Genomic DNA, 13,418 nt, shown 5'->3' with positions numbered 1-13,418 from the left:
GTGACTACATGGCATTTCCTAGCTACCACATTTAGCTAAGCCTACACTGTTGACCATCACAGCCTTTCCCCCTCTGTCCGTCACAGCTGCTGCTGCAACTGTCCATTCCAGCTCCATGCTTCAATTACTTTTCCTGTTGCTTTGGTTTCCTTACAGATTGTTAAACCACGTTTCCTCAATGATCTACAAACACGGAGATGAGCATTTCTGGTCTTAACAGCAAGATCCGTAATCTCTTTCACATGTCTCACTTTTCCCAAAGGACTGCAAATCCCAACCTGGCAGCCTCATCCCTCTGTTCATTTCACAAGCACCTTTACCACACAGCTCCCCATGGAGATAGATAGTCCCATACCATGTCCTCTTCTAGATCCCATCTTATGGTATGTGTCTGTTATAAACCTAGCATTAACTTCACCCTGACAGCTTTGTAGGAAGTCTACAGAATAATGGTAATGATAGCCTGCAAAGATGTTGTGCAGAAGATGAGGAATAAGAGGTCTTTGTAATAGCAAGAAACATTCAGGTTCATGTTAAAGCAAGGGAAGAGTACAGGCTAAGAGAAAGCTGCTTCAGAAGTTTGTAAAATCTGCACCAGTGGAGATCATGAGTACTGAGTTACAGAAATGTCTATTAGTGATTAACCTGCTGTAGGGCAGAAGAGCGTATGGAATAACATCACGGGTCCCTCCAACCCCATGACTTTATCATGTCTTTGAAATCTATGCAATCATGTGTGTGTTTATCTATCCCTGTCTTTTTCTTCCTACTCTTCTTTGAGCATGCTTTTCACCATTTCTTGTTCCCTGGCTTTCTTTCAATACCCTTACTACTTATCTCATGCATCCCAAGAGGGACCTTGGTCTCTCTCGGGACTTCTGGGCATTACTCTAACAGAACCACAAAGATTTAATAACATTAAACCTTTGATTCATTCCCTAGTCTGAGCTGTTGTACTAGTGCTGCTGTGTGCCAAGGAAGAAGCTGCCTATTTTTCTTTCCTTGGTGAAGGGATTCCTGCAAACACAAATTTTGGAAAGCATTTGGACAGTCCTTTGGGAAAAGCAGCACTTAATAAATATAAATTATTATTATTATTTCACCAACAGGAGTTGCAGAATCTTCATCTGGTCTCTCTGTTTTAAGAAAATATCCAAGTGGGAAATTAGTGGGATGTGGTCACACTGGGCCTTGTGAAAATTAAATTCTAGCAAAATGAACTGAAATGAGATTGATCACTATGTGCTAAGGCACCACAGTCCTGCCATACTGTAGCTGTCAGCAATAAGACAGGAGAACTCTCTCTGACTTCAGCTACTCCTGTAAACAGTAAAGGCAACAAAAAGCTCATTCAGCATGATTCACTGGAGACCTCTTGAGAAATCAGCTACAGAGATCAGCCACAATCTGAGCATTTCTTTGTGTCTTTTTTTATACAACAGTTTTCTCAATTTTGCATAGCTGACCCCTTTGTGACATCCAAGGCTGGAGTCTGGTTGTATGCTGAATTGAACTGCAAGAGGAGTTTATTTTGGGGAGTCACTCTTTCTGTGGTGGTTTTAGATGTTCTAGGAGAGCCTTAGAGACCTGGACTTCCTTGTGTGTGGTACCTCTACAAGGGGCTTGGTCCTGTTGTAGGTTTTGGAAGAAGCCCTAGGCATGGCTTTCAGAGCTTTGGATCACAGGAAAACTTTCTGGGCAATCCACTGTTTAACCCAATGACTGATGGGCAAGTGAGAAGTTCATTGCACAGAGCCTGTCACCAGGCTGTTCAGAGTGGGGAATGGAGCACAGAGTAGTCATCAGACCTGGTTGTGTCCCCAAGAGAAATAAAAATGCCATAGACTTGTTGGGGAGGTGGGGAATGGGGTGAGTTGAGGAGGGCTGTGCAGGGTAGCTGTTGGACTGAAGCCCCTCCATAGCACCAAGATAGAAAACGTGCTCAGAGATAGAAAATATACTCAACCTTCTGAGCAGACACTGCTCCTGGATGGGGTACAGGAGTGTGTGAGTGACCTTCCCTGCCCCACAGGCAGTGGGGGAGGACAGCTACCCTGGGGCATGGGGCTTTCCATCACGGCACTGAGAGCTGCCTGTGTGTGGCTGTACCAGGCACCTGTGCATAAGAAAAGTGGCTCCATGTGTCTTGGGCTGGCTGCTTTTGATCGTGCAGAAATCCATCAAGAAGTGTTGTGAGAGAAACAGAAAGGAGGAACAGGTTAAGCTGGTGTGCCAACTAGCCTCTTATCTGAGAAAGCTTTTCCTTTTTCTTTCTTTTTCTGTTCCTGTATTTTATTCACAAAGATCCACAATGTATAATATGTATATACATGTATATGGAAATATTAGATTGGATATGAAAATATGGGCTGCAGGAGCCTGTGGACAATGCTCCCTTTTTAGTTATTATAAAAATGAAAATAATTGTGAAAGCAGAGAGAAATCTGCAGCTGCTCCAGGCTATTCATACCATAAGAGATCCCATCAGGCCTTCTTTATTGTTGCAGTTTTGGCAAATTATTTTCTTATCACACACAACCTATTCACTTCTGTTCCTGGATAAGCACTTAGGCTCATAAAGCAGTGGGTCAGCAACAGTTTAGCATAGAGCACATGGAACTGCTGACCCTGGGGACTGCTGGTGCCTGCCCCTCCAAAAAGCAGCAACTGGAGTCAATAAAAAACTGGCCAGGCCAGTCCATTAGCGAGCTCAGCTCTGTCACTGCTCACATGGCTTACTCAATGGCTGTGTAGCTGCCTCCTCCTCCTCCTGCCATTGTGTCTCACCTTACGAAATGCAATCACAGCTCCTTCCCCAGGACAGTGGGATGTACAGCTCGCTGCCTCCCTGAAGAGGTACGTTTTCGCAGGGGAGGCACAGGTACCTATCCGTGTGCATATAGGCCTATATCCATTGAGTGCACAATAGTGCCCAAGGAACGTGTGATATAGATTAGATCAGCAGCAGTGCTACACTGTCTCCAGGCCAGGCAATGAGTTTATTGTGCCCAACGCACATGTGCACTGGACAAATGCTCTGGCATCTTCAGCGTGGGCAGAGAGCATGCTGCTCCTATTATACTAGCCCATTAGGGAAGCAATTTGAAGAAAAATATTTAGCAATTTGGAAGGAAGCAAGGTTCCAGAATGGCTTGTTTCTGTGTGACAGCCTGCCATGTACAGATGAAAGGGAAGGCTTGTAACAAATTTTCATTACCCACAAATAAAAAAAAAAGCAACAGCAGGCAGAGCAAGTGCTTTCAGCCTGAGAGGTGTGGCCAGAAAATCCCCCAGGAGACCACAAAGGAACCTCAGCAAAATAAATCAATCAATCTATCAATCACTTACACTTGCATAGCGCCCTTTATGAAAACGGCAATCAGTGCCTGACAGCCTGTCAGACTTTGGCCTTCAAGTCTTTGCCTCAAAACTAGTCATTAAGTTCCCGAAAATACAAGCTACAGCTCCCTGCTCTCATTCGGCATCCTTCCTCACCTTCCCTAAGCTACCGTGATTTCTCCTTAGAAAACCTTCTTTGCTAAGAGCAGCTGTGACCAGGGTATGTGACACCAAGCAGAAGAGAAGGGTCTGTAAACAGCACAAACATTTCAGATTTGCTTTGTTCCCATTCTCTACTGAAAATTTGGATCTAGCATTTAGCATCTGAGCTTGTCCTGCCAGGAGCAGTGCCATCAGAAGCAGAGCACATCATTCCAGTACACACAGTGTCTTGCATCACTCACCTTTTCTTGGGAATTTCTCTCCAAAGCAGAGTTCAGAGAGCAAATAAAATACTGTGGTGGAAAGAGCCGTCCGCTAACACACTGCTGCTCTTCACAGTCACATGGAAACTTGCCTGCTGTTTGTGTAGATGACGGTAGCCCCCTAGATACAACTTCTAGGTATGTCATTCACTTTGCTCTCTTGCACTGAAGTGGGGCACAAACCCTTTGTCTGCTAGGCTACACCTTCCCTCTCATAAAAGCTAACCGAAGTCTCTTGACTAAATCCCCACACAAATAAAATTCTCCAATTGAAGATATTTGTTTTTAGAAGTAGAGCAAGAACTTCAGGTTGAGGCTTTAACTTCACTGATAAAAACAGGATTCAGGTACAGATTCTGGTTTAGAAAGTCCCCAATCTGGGAACCTGTGGTTTTATCCTGTATAGTCTTCCACAGATGTTTCTTCTGTGAGTTTATACTATTATGTTTGGGACCTATGTATACTTTTGGCCTTGAGATCCCATGACTCTGAGTTTCTTACTTTTGTTTATTTTATGCTTACTGCCCGAAGTTTTCATTTGACAACCCTTTTTTCTTTCATTTTTGGAAGTAGTGATCAGTAACCTCCATTTTCCCAGTTTGCCTTCTTTGTGTTTTTATAGACTACCGCCTTATTCCTCCTTGATCATCTCTTTTCCAAGCTAAGAAGTCCAACTCTATTTAATCCTTCCCACATCTGGGAGATGTTCCACATCTTTGATCACCTTTTTTACCTTTTTTTTTGTCAGTTTTATGGTTTGATTAAGTATCTTTTGAGATAGAAGGACAGAAAAGCATATGCACTTTCATGATGATACTTACCATTTTCTTTCTATTAATTTTCTAGTAATGCCTAAAATTCACATTTTTTCCTTTTTCTGCCACAGCTAAACGTTTCATAAATTAAATCACACTGTCTCTAAGACATCTTCTTGAAAACACCAACAGCTAATTTTGGTCCCAACATCGTGCTTGTAAACTTAGTGTATTTCTTCTCTATATATGTTAGTTTGCATTTATTAGCATGGCTCCTGCCATGCTGTTACCTAGTTGCTCCATGATCAGATCAGTGTCATGAAGCTTTTCCATATCTCAGTGCAGTCAAGTTTGGGGTTTACTACTGGACATAACATTACAGCATCAGTGAATGGCATCATATCAATTTTCATTTTCTGTTTTATGAATATGATGCAATACAGGGTCTCAGCAGCATGTCCTTGGAACTCCACCCAGGGACATAACTTCCTTTGTGAAGCTAATTAGTTTTTCTCTCATATTTTTATTTTTTCCCCTCATATTTTTTTTTTTATATATACATCAAAAAAATCACCCTGTACTAATTATTGATCTTCTTTAGGGGAATAATCTTTACTGTGAGGGTGGCGAGGCACTGGAAGAAGTTGCCCAGGGAAGCTGTGGATGCCCCATCACTGGAGGTGTTCAGGGCTGGGTTGGATGGGGCTCTGAGCAACCTGGTCTAGTGAAAGGTGTCCCTGACTAGGAAGGGGGTTTGGAACTACCTGATCTTTAAAGTTCTTTCCAACCCAAACCATTCTATGATTCTACAATAATTACCTTTGTACTCAAAAAAAGAGTAACTGCCATACTCATTCTAAAAGGGATATGTCATTCCTACATAAGTATTTTCACAGTTTGGTGTGACACCACACCATTTCCAGCACCTCCCCTTCCTCTGCAAAACCTCAACCTGACTGAGAAGCACTACAGGTCACAGAGCCAGAGAATTTGAATTTGGGGGGGGTGTGAAAAAAAAAGAAATATACAGGCAGCCATGAACCTGAGTCAGAGCCTTCTATTTTTTGGTCCATTTCTGCAGTGTTTTTTGTTCAGTGTCTTGAGGAATTTGATTTCCACTACTGCACAGAAATACTTCGACTTTGCTAGTCCCTTTCTCAAAAAGGTAGGCCAGGTGAGGATAATACATAACGTGAGCAGCTTGAGGCAGAATTAGAGTCCCCAAGATTAGCTTTTGTTTTTAATACCTTCATTCACTTTCCCTCTCGAGATTTTGGAAACCTCTGCTAATAACTGAAAACTCTATTGGGATGAAATTTTTTAAAATCTTTTTTAAGTGAAGAGATAGAAGCCATTGCTTTATGGTAGCTATCAATTAAACCTGAATAATTTTTCCTTTCCACCTAGATAATGTTTTCTGATTATATGAATTCCTCTGACTTTCTTTCCTCTTTTGGCCAATAGGTTTTTACTTCCTTTTAGGACTTTGCAGAAGCTGAAATTATACAAACATTTAAACAAGATGAGAAGTTAAAACCATCAATTAAAAAATTTCCTGATATTTTTCACTTACATTCCTGTTTGTCTTGCCAAACATTATTGGGAAAATTATTTTAAAGGTAGGGAGATAATCCACTGGACATATGTATTTGAACACCTTATAAAGAACCAGTCTACATATATACATGTGTGTGTGTATTTGTGGATAAATAGGTACAATACATATGTAGGTACTTTGGTAGGTAAAGAACACAAAATGAAAGAGGAGAGACGCAGAAAGAAGAAAATATGCAAATAACTTCAGAGCAAATGACATAATATTTTTTATTTATCCTTTACTTCCATTTGCATTGAAATTGCAGAGTTGCTAGAATTTAAACACCCATGTTCTCAAAATAACTGCAGGTATTTAAAGCTGTGCACCTCTTGCTTTTCAGAGGAAGCTGACCCCTGCTTTTATCAGCTACTAAATAAGCTATTTTTAAAGTATGTAAATTGCACTATAAAGTAGCTCTATTGGATTTCAAGCCCTTCGTAATGTGGATGTCAACTATATTCAGCTCTACCTCACTTATATCTAAGTCTTATTTTAAACCATAGATTCCTGATCCTCGCTGTGGATATAGACACTATTACAACATGAATGTTTTTATGTATCTATGTGTACAAAAGCAACATTTTTTTTTAAACTTGAAAAGCCACATTTTCAAAGCTTTGCCTATACTACATCCTCTGTATTTACAAAACCACCTAAGCATACATGCAAAAATTGCTGGCCACGATAACAAGCGAGCCAATGCCCTCTGTTGTGCTTACTATGTATATAGCATGCTGCTGGATGATGAGGAGAAAAGAGGGAACATAACCTTGCCAAGTCTCGGAAAGGCAAACACCGAGAATGTTTGCTCCTATTCCAGGAACTCCATCGATGTGTGCTGAGGAAAAGGATTCAGGAGTCTGGAAAAGGCTTGTCACTTTTGCCAGATACTGCTGTTGCATGAGTTCCATCCCACTGAGCATGCATTCTTCTCAACATACATACGCATAATACATGTGTATACATGTATGTATACGTATTTGTACAGGTAAAACCACATAAATATCAACTCAAAATACAGATATTTATGTGTGTATGCATACACAAATACATTCTCATATGTTGTCTGAACTCTAAGACCAATACTTATACACTCTCATATATGAAGGTCACTCTTAAAAATATAAGACTGTTTTTAGGATTGACCTTGTGTCTAGAAATCAGGTTCTTGTCTAGCAAACAGAAAGACACTTCATCCTCAAAAAGTTTGCAGACTGAATGTTGCCAGTTTGCTCTCAATGAACTAATTCCAGGTGCCAGTCCATGAAAGTAAAATATGTATTATTAGTATGATATCCATATCAGTGGGAGATGTTGAGTTTTAAATATGTCTGGCTGCAGATACTAGGAAAAAAATTCCAGGGAAGGGAGAACACTGCCTACTTTTAGCTTCTGTATTCTCTCAATGCCTTGTCCAATTTGTCTTACATCTTCATGGAAAAAACAATTTTGCCATAGGTCTTCAACAATGTTGAAATTTCGTTTCATCAAACAGTAGAAAGCAGTGGACAAAAGAAAATAGAAGTCTGGTTTCTATTAGAAGGTTCATGCAATGCCTGACTGGTGGAGATACTTGTGTCTTTCCATAGCATGTTTAACATTTAAGGACCAGGAAAATGACTGAATTTTCTTCTTTTTTTGTTGGGTTCTTGTTTGGTTTTTTGTGGGGTTTTTTGTTTTTGTTTGTTTGTTTGTTTGTTTTTTTAATTTTGAATTTAATATTACGGTTTTAACCAATTTTATGGTAGGTGTTTTTTTCCTTAGGAATTCTAGTAGCTGAGCAAAACAGAGAAATCACCTACTAACTGAAAAAATGCGAAGTTGTTGTTGGGATCATTGGGGTTTTCTCAAAGTTTCGGAAAAATAGACTACAAACCTACAAATTTTGTTACTGTTTTCAACTGTTTCATCCATTCAAATGATGAACTGCACTTTCTGTATCTGTATTTACATGAGATGTTGATATGCCACCTTCCTACAAGATTTTTAATTATTTTTTATTATATTTTCAACCATTTTCTCTGTAATTTTATGGTTTATGTTATACTTTAGCTTCAATGAACTGCCTATTAGCTTACCACTCTATATGGAAGCTGATGCATTCTAAGATCTCCTCCGGGTCCTCCGTATAACTCTGTTCCAGTGGTGGTGTTTTTATTTAATTTTTTTTACAGGGACTTTTGATTCATTCTGTACATCTAATTTTCCCCACATAATATCAGTAAAAGAGAATATAGGAGCGGGATGGTTTCCTCCAAACAGGGGGTCTCCTTCTTGGCTTTGATTTGCTTGGCAATCAGAGATTTTGTGTACAATCTCGCACAGCAAAAGGTGAGAAATGCAGAAGCACTGGCTTTTAACAAAAATACAGACAGCAGCAGGAAGTCTTCTCTGCCCAATTACAAGGTGATCCCAGTTCATTTTTATGGTTTGATTTTTTTTTATCACATATGTTTCCAAACACAGTCCTGGTATCCTGTGGGGATGCTTTTGTAAAGAGCCAGAGCTTCTGATTTAAGGAGCTTCAAAAATAACTCTCTGCCTCTTCTGTCTGGAAAAGAGCAGACATGTAACAACACATTTATTCTCTTTGAAAAATAGAAGGATGTCAAAAGAAAAGTTCACAGTGAAATTAGGCTGATTTGTTTTGTGGTCCTGTGATTTTGGCTTCAGATGTAGAAGGGAAAAAACAACAGTTTGTTTAAAAGGCAAAAATTACTATTAAAATGAATTTCATGCTCAGAAAATTCCTTTGCCAAATAGACACTCTCATCAATTATACAAGACCCCTGGAAAAATATAAATAAAAAAGGCAAGCTAGATATCCATGGATGGATTCTTTTTCCCTGTAGTCAGTATACATCTCAGCCCTCACGTTCAGAGAGGAAAAATCTCATTAATTTTGATATAAATGATCAGCATTTCCCACAGATTTCCTCTCTGTTGTGATGGATGCTGAGAGCCTTCTATTATTTCCTTCACCTAGTGAGAACAGCTCCCACTGATGTCGGTTGGGAGGAGTTGCCATTTGGGACGCAGTGAGAAGTCATCAAGGCATTCCTAGGTGTGATTTTTTTGCAGGTAGGACCACCCAGAAAAGCACTGCCCAGGGTACCAGCACAACTCACTCTGTAAATTTTATGCAGCTTCCTCCCACTGCATCATCTGAATAATTGCACCCTGCATATCTGCATTAATGAATCCCCTCTCTACAAAACTCACAGAGTAAATTACCCAGATGGTAAAAGAGAATGGCATGGCCATCTTCCTCCTCAGTGTGCTAAGTCAGCCCAACATGCATATAATGATGCTAACACAGGTGGGAGGTGGACACCCAGATGGTGCGGTGGCTCATCTTCAGCATTTCCACTTGTGTGGCAAGTATGATTGTATATCCCCTGGAGACTTACTTTAGGCTCACAGGGATGCACTACGTAGAGCTTAATGATAGACAACTTTCTCCTAATGATGTGGCTTACACCAATTTGTGTTTATCCAGCAACATTTCCCTTTTAAGCAGGTGGACTCTTCTGTCCCTAGGTAGTACGCCATTCCCTCTCTCCCCCTCTCCTGCACACAATGTCTGAAACCACCACATTAGAAATAAAATGCAAATCAAACAAAAAATGGAAAGCAATTTGAAGGTCCTGTCTGCCAAAACTGAGACCCAGCTCAGAATGCAGAGTGTCCTCTGTGTCCAGACGCATGAAGGGAAGCCCCCTATATTCTCAAGGGCAACAGGGGACAGGCAGTCCTTGTGGGACCATCAGTGCTCCATAACCTCTAAAATGAAGTCAAAAGTCAGGAAATCAGAGTTCTGATACTTGCTCCACAATCAAAATTCCTCCATAATTTTTGAAAGGCATCAGCAATGTCACCTCACGCCTAGCAGCAGGGTCAAAATTCCTACCAGCTCTAGGGTTAAGCCTATAATTTCTCCAACTTTCATCCAACCTGTCTGTGCAATGAACATCATAGCACCATAGGTAGTGTTAACATTATGCTTGCCTCCTGGAAGCTTGTCTCCATCTGAGATTCTCTAAGGCCAATAGAAAAATGCTAAGCATTAATAATGATTTTTGATGGTGCTGAAGGCTTTTTAAAATGTAAAAGCACACCTAGAAGTCCACTCCCTAGAGCTCCCCATTGTTCTTTTCCTCCAGCCTAGTGATTTCTTTACATGACATGTCCAAGAAAAGCACCATGAATATCTCCATAAATAATCAATGACTCATAATGTAAATAGTTCCAGGATATAGGAAAAAGCCATACAGAGCATAATAATTTACAGTGAAATTTCAGTGCATTTGTTAATAGTGTGCTGAATTCTCAAATAGCAAAACTAGTGAGAAATTTAGCAATCAACGTTAATAGAAAATACCAATTCCTTGTAACCGTTCTTCATGAAAAAAAATCTGAAGAACCTCTGAAATGTCACATCAAAACATGGATGGTTATGCCAAAAGCCATGAAAAAGCATGTGACTGGGCAGTGGTAAGCAGCTAGAGCAGCTGTGCCAAACTTGGGGAAAAGAAAACTGCTATCTGGAAAATGAGAGAAGGGATGAAAAATATTTCAGTATTTCAACTAGAAGTTGAATGATGCTGTGTTGGGTGAGATTTTTATATGTGCTGCACTCCCCTCTTCAGTCACGAGGTGGGGTGTGAAGAGCTTGTGTAGACGATGTTATGGGTTGTTCATCGTAGGAAATGTGGAAGAAAGACAGAAAGGCTCTGCTGCAAAGAAGTGCTGGAGATAACGCATTGGAATCTGTCATTGTTTTGAAACACACTTGTTCAGACAGCACAGTAAACAAATTCATTTATTCATATATGAAGGGAGGATGGGAGCTTCAGTGCTTCAGATGTGTCGCATACATAAAAGGCCCATTGATTTTCTATTACCAAAAGAAACAGAAGGGAGCATGGAAAATATGGCTTTCTACAATCAAGATTTACACTTCCTTTGTTCTTCTTATTGTTATGACATTAAATGTAATATATGGAAATATCTAAGAATTTCTGCAGCTCTATCTTAACATTGTTCATATTCCAGCAACTGTTGTCTACCAAAAACTGAGAGATGGGAAGAGAGGGAGACCTTTGTGGGGAAGAGAACATTTCTGCCTGTGTTCTGAACAACTGATCACATGCCCTCTCCCATGAATGCACAAGAAATAGCATCATGTTCCCCAACTATTATTTGGGAATGCAAATTAAAATAGAATGTTTCTAATAAAAAATAAGAGAAGTAAAATCGGGGCAAACAGTCACCATTTTGCAGGGCATCACGTGTAGCACATCGAAGCAATTTTGTGAATATGAAAACATTTGGGTTCTGTTCAAAGGGGATATACCATTGTTCCCCATGTGATTTAATAAAGTAATAATCCTGCCTCTTGCTGGGAAGGTAGTATCGCGGTTGAATGCGAGCACCATCATTTCTTCTCACTGTTACCTCGTGCAAGATTCCAATATGCAATCACTTCCTCTGGGAGGTCAGCATAATCCAAACAGGAGAAGCGGTGATGATGGAAATGTGTAGAATATAAGTCACTACCAGAACAACAATATATGTCAGAAATGCATGATATTTTATAAAAGCCCTGTTTGATATTTTTATGGTATTTAGAATTACACATGCCACACTGTATCACTGATCTTTTTGGAGAGAGCTGAGTAAGTTCTAAGTGAAAAGACCTCTCTGTAACTGCTCTGTACCTTCTATATATTTATACTCCCTTGCTTAAATATGTTACACAGTAAAATTCTAACCTTTCACCTTTCTGGTTTGGGCACCATTCTAGCTCATGCTAAAGTCTGTGGAAAATTTCAGATTTCAGGATCAATTTCACAAATACTTGATTTTGTTAGCTAGTACCAAGTCTTTATACATCACTTCAGCTAAACTTTCACAGATGTCGGAAATCAGAGTTCCTTCATGCCAAGACAAAGCACTGTAATGCCTAACATTAGCGTGGATTTCACCTTTATCTTTATGCCTGTGAAGAAATTGTGTGTGTGCTGTTAATCTGTATATAGCTAAAGATGAAACATGAAACCCCTTCTTTGGCTGCTGGAGTAACCGAAATTCTCCTACTAAAGCCAAATCCCTTATAGGTTAGAATTACAATACATGAATAATAACACTTAGCACTGACACAGACCTTTTTATTTTCAAAGAGCCTTAGAAACATTAACTGGCCTTTCCAGGCTCCCCAGTGAACTAGGTCAGTATCATTATTTCTGTTTTACACAAGGAGAAAGTGGGACAGAGAGCCATGCCATTGGCCTGCGTTACCCTTTCCCAGTGAAATATGCAGGCATGGACAAATTCAGCAGACCATCAGCATGCATCTGTATTGCTTCTCTGCATCTCTCCTCAGTAACTCTACCACTGTGGATTTAGAGAAATAAAGTTTCCTCTCTATATCTATATATGAGCAGCGAGAAGAAAAGATGGTGTGAGCACAGGGGTAGACAGGGCCTGGCCAGTTTTTGTCTGAGAGCCTGGGAAGGGGGTGAGATAGTGCAACAAATGATGGTGTGACGATAGTGGGAGCAGATATGGACATTTTAGCTTCCCAGCCAGTTTGTGTAGCAACAATTGAAACATTACAATGGCACAGATGCTGATGAAGGACTGACTGCCTGGGTTAATGGGCATTGGGTTGTTTCCTCTCCCCCACTAGTGCACCACTTCATAGCTCCACACTGCTATGCAGACATGCCCCACAGCTTAGCTGGGACAAAGTGCACTGACCAGCTTATTCGCCCTCAGCTGGTAAAAGAAAACTCACCCCAAAATCATCCAGTTCTCTGCACTTTGCTAGGGTTTGGCACAACTGATTCTGAATGATCCAACCATTGCTGCTTACTTAGATCATGGGAAGTTTTCCCAAATTCTTGTGAATCTTCCTGCTGGGAGATTTTCTGTGCTCATCTTTTCGTCATTTTCTGGAGTCAGTCTTCAAATTTTGTTCCACTGCTTTCACTCTCCTTACCCACATCACTCTCTGTATATAGAATCATAGAATCATAGATTAATAGAATGGTTTGAGTTGGAAGGAACCTTAAAGACCATCTAGTTCCAATTCCTTTGTCATAGGCAGAAACACCTTTCACTAGACCAGGTTACTCAAAGCTCCATCCAACCTGACCTTGGACACCTCCAGGGATGAGGCATCCACAACTTCTCTGGGCAACTTGTTCCAGTGTCTCATCACCCTCACAGTAAAGAATTTCTTCCTAGTATCTAAACTCAACCTACTCTCTTTCAGTTTGAATCCATTCCCCCATCCTG

The 13,418-nt window shown here is 40.3% G+C and overlaps 1 long non-coding RNA gene across 2 annotated transcripts; it reads right to left on the bottom strand.

The window, feature by feature from the left end:
- Positions 1–8,527: 8,527 nt before the first annotated feature.
- On the bottom strand, positions 8,528–13,126 carry LOC135417311 (uncharacterized). Of its 2 annotated transcripts, none has more exons than XR_010431992.1 (3): positions 12,916–13,126; positions 11,574–11,671; positions 8,528–8,667 (listed from the first exon to the last, which is right to left on the bottom strand). It is a non-coding gene; the product is annotated as an uncharacterized LOC135417311 (long non-coding RNA). The 2 variants fall into 2 exon arrangements; XR_010432000.1 differs by lacking the exon at positions 8,528–8,667 and adding an exon at positions 10,925–11,013.
- Positions 13,127–13,418: the final 292 nt, after the last annotated feature.

The sequence above is a fragment of the Pseudopipra pipra genome, chromosome 1 (assembly GCF_036250125.1).
Source record: "Pseudopipra pipra isolate bDixPip1 chromosome 1, bDixPip1.hap1, whole genome shotgun sequence".
NCBI classification, from domain to species: Eukaryota; Metazoa; Chordata; class Aves; order Passeriformes; family Pipridae; genus Pseudopipra; species Pseudopipra pipra.
Note: the sequence above shows the minus strand (reverse complement) of the source record. Positions and strands in the feature narration are given on the sequence as shown.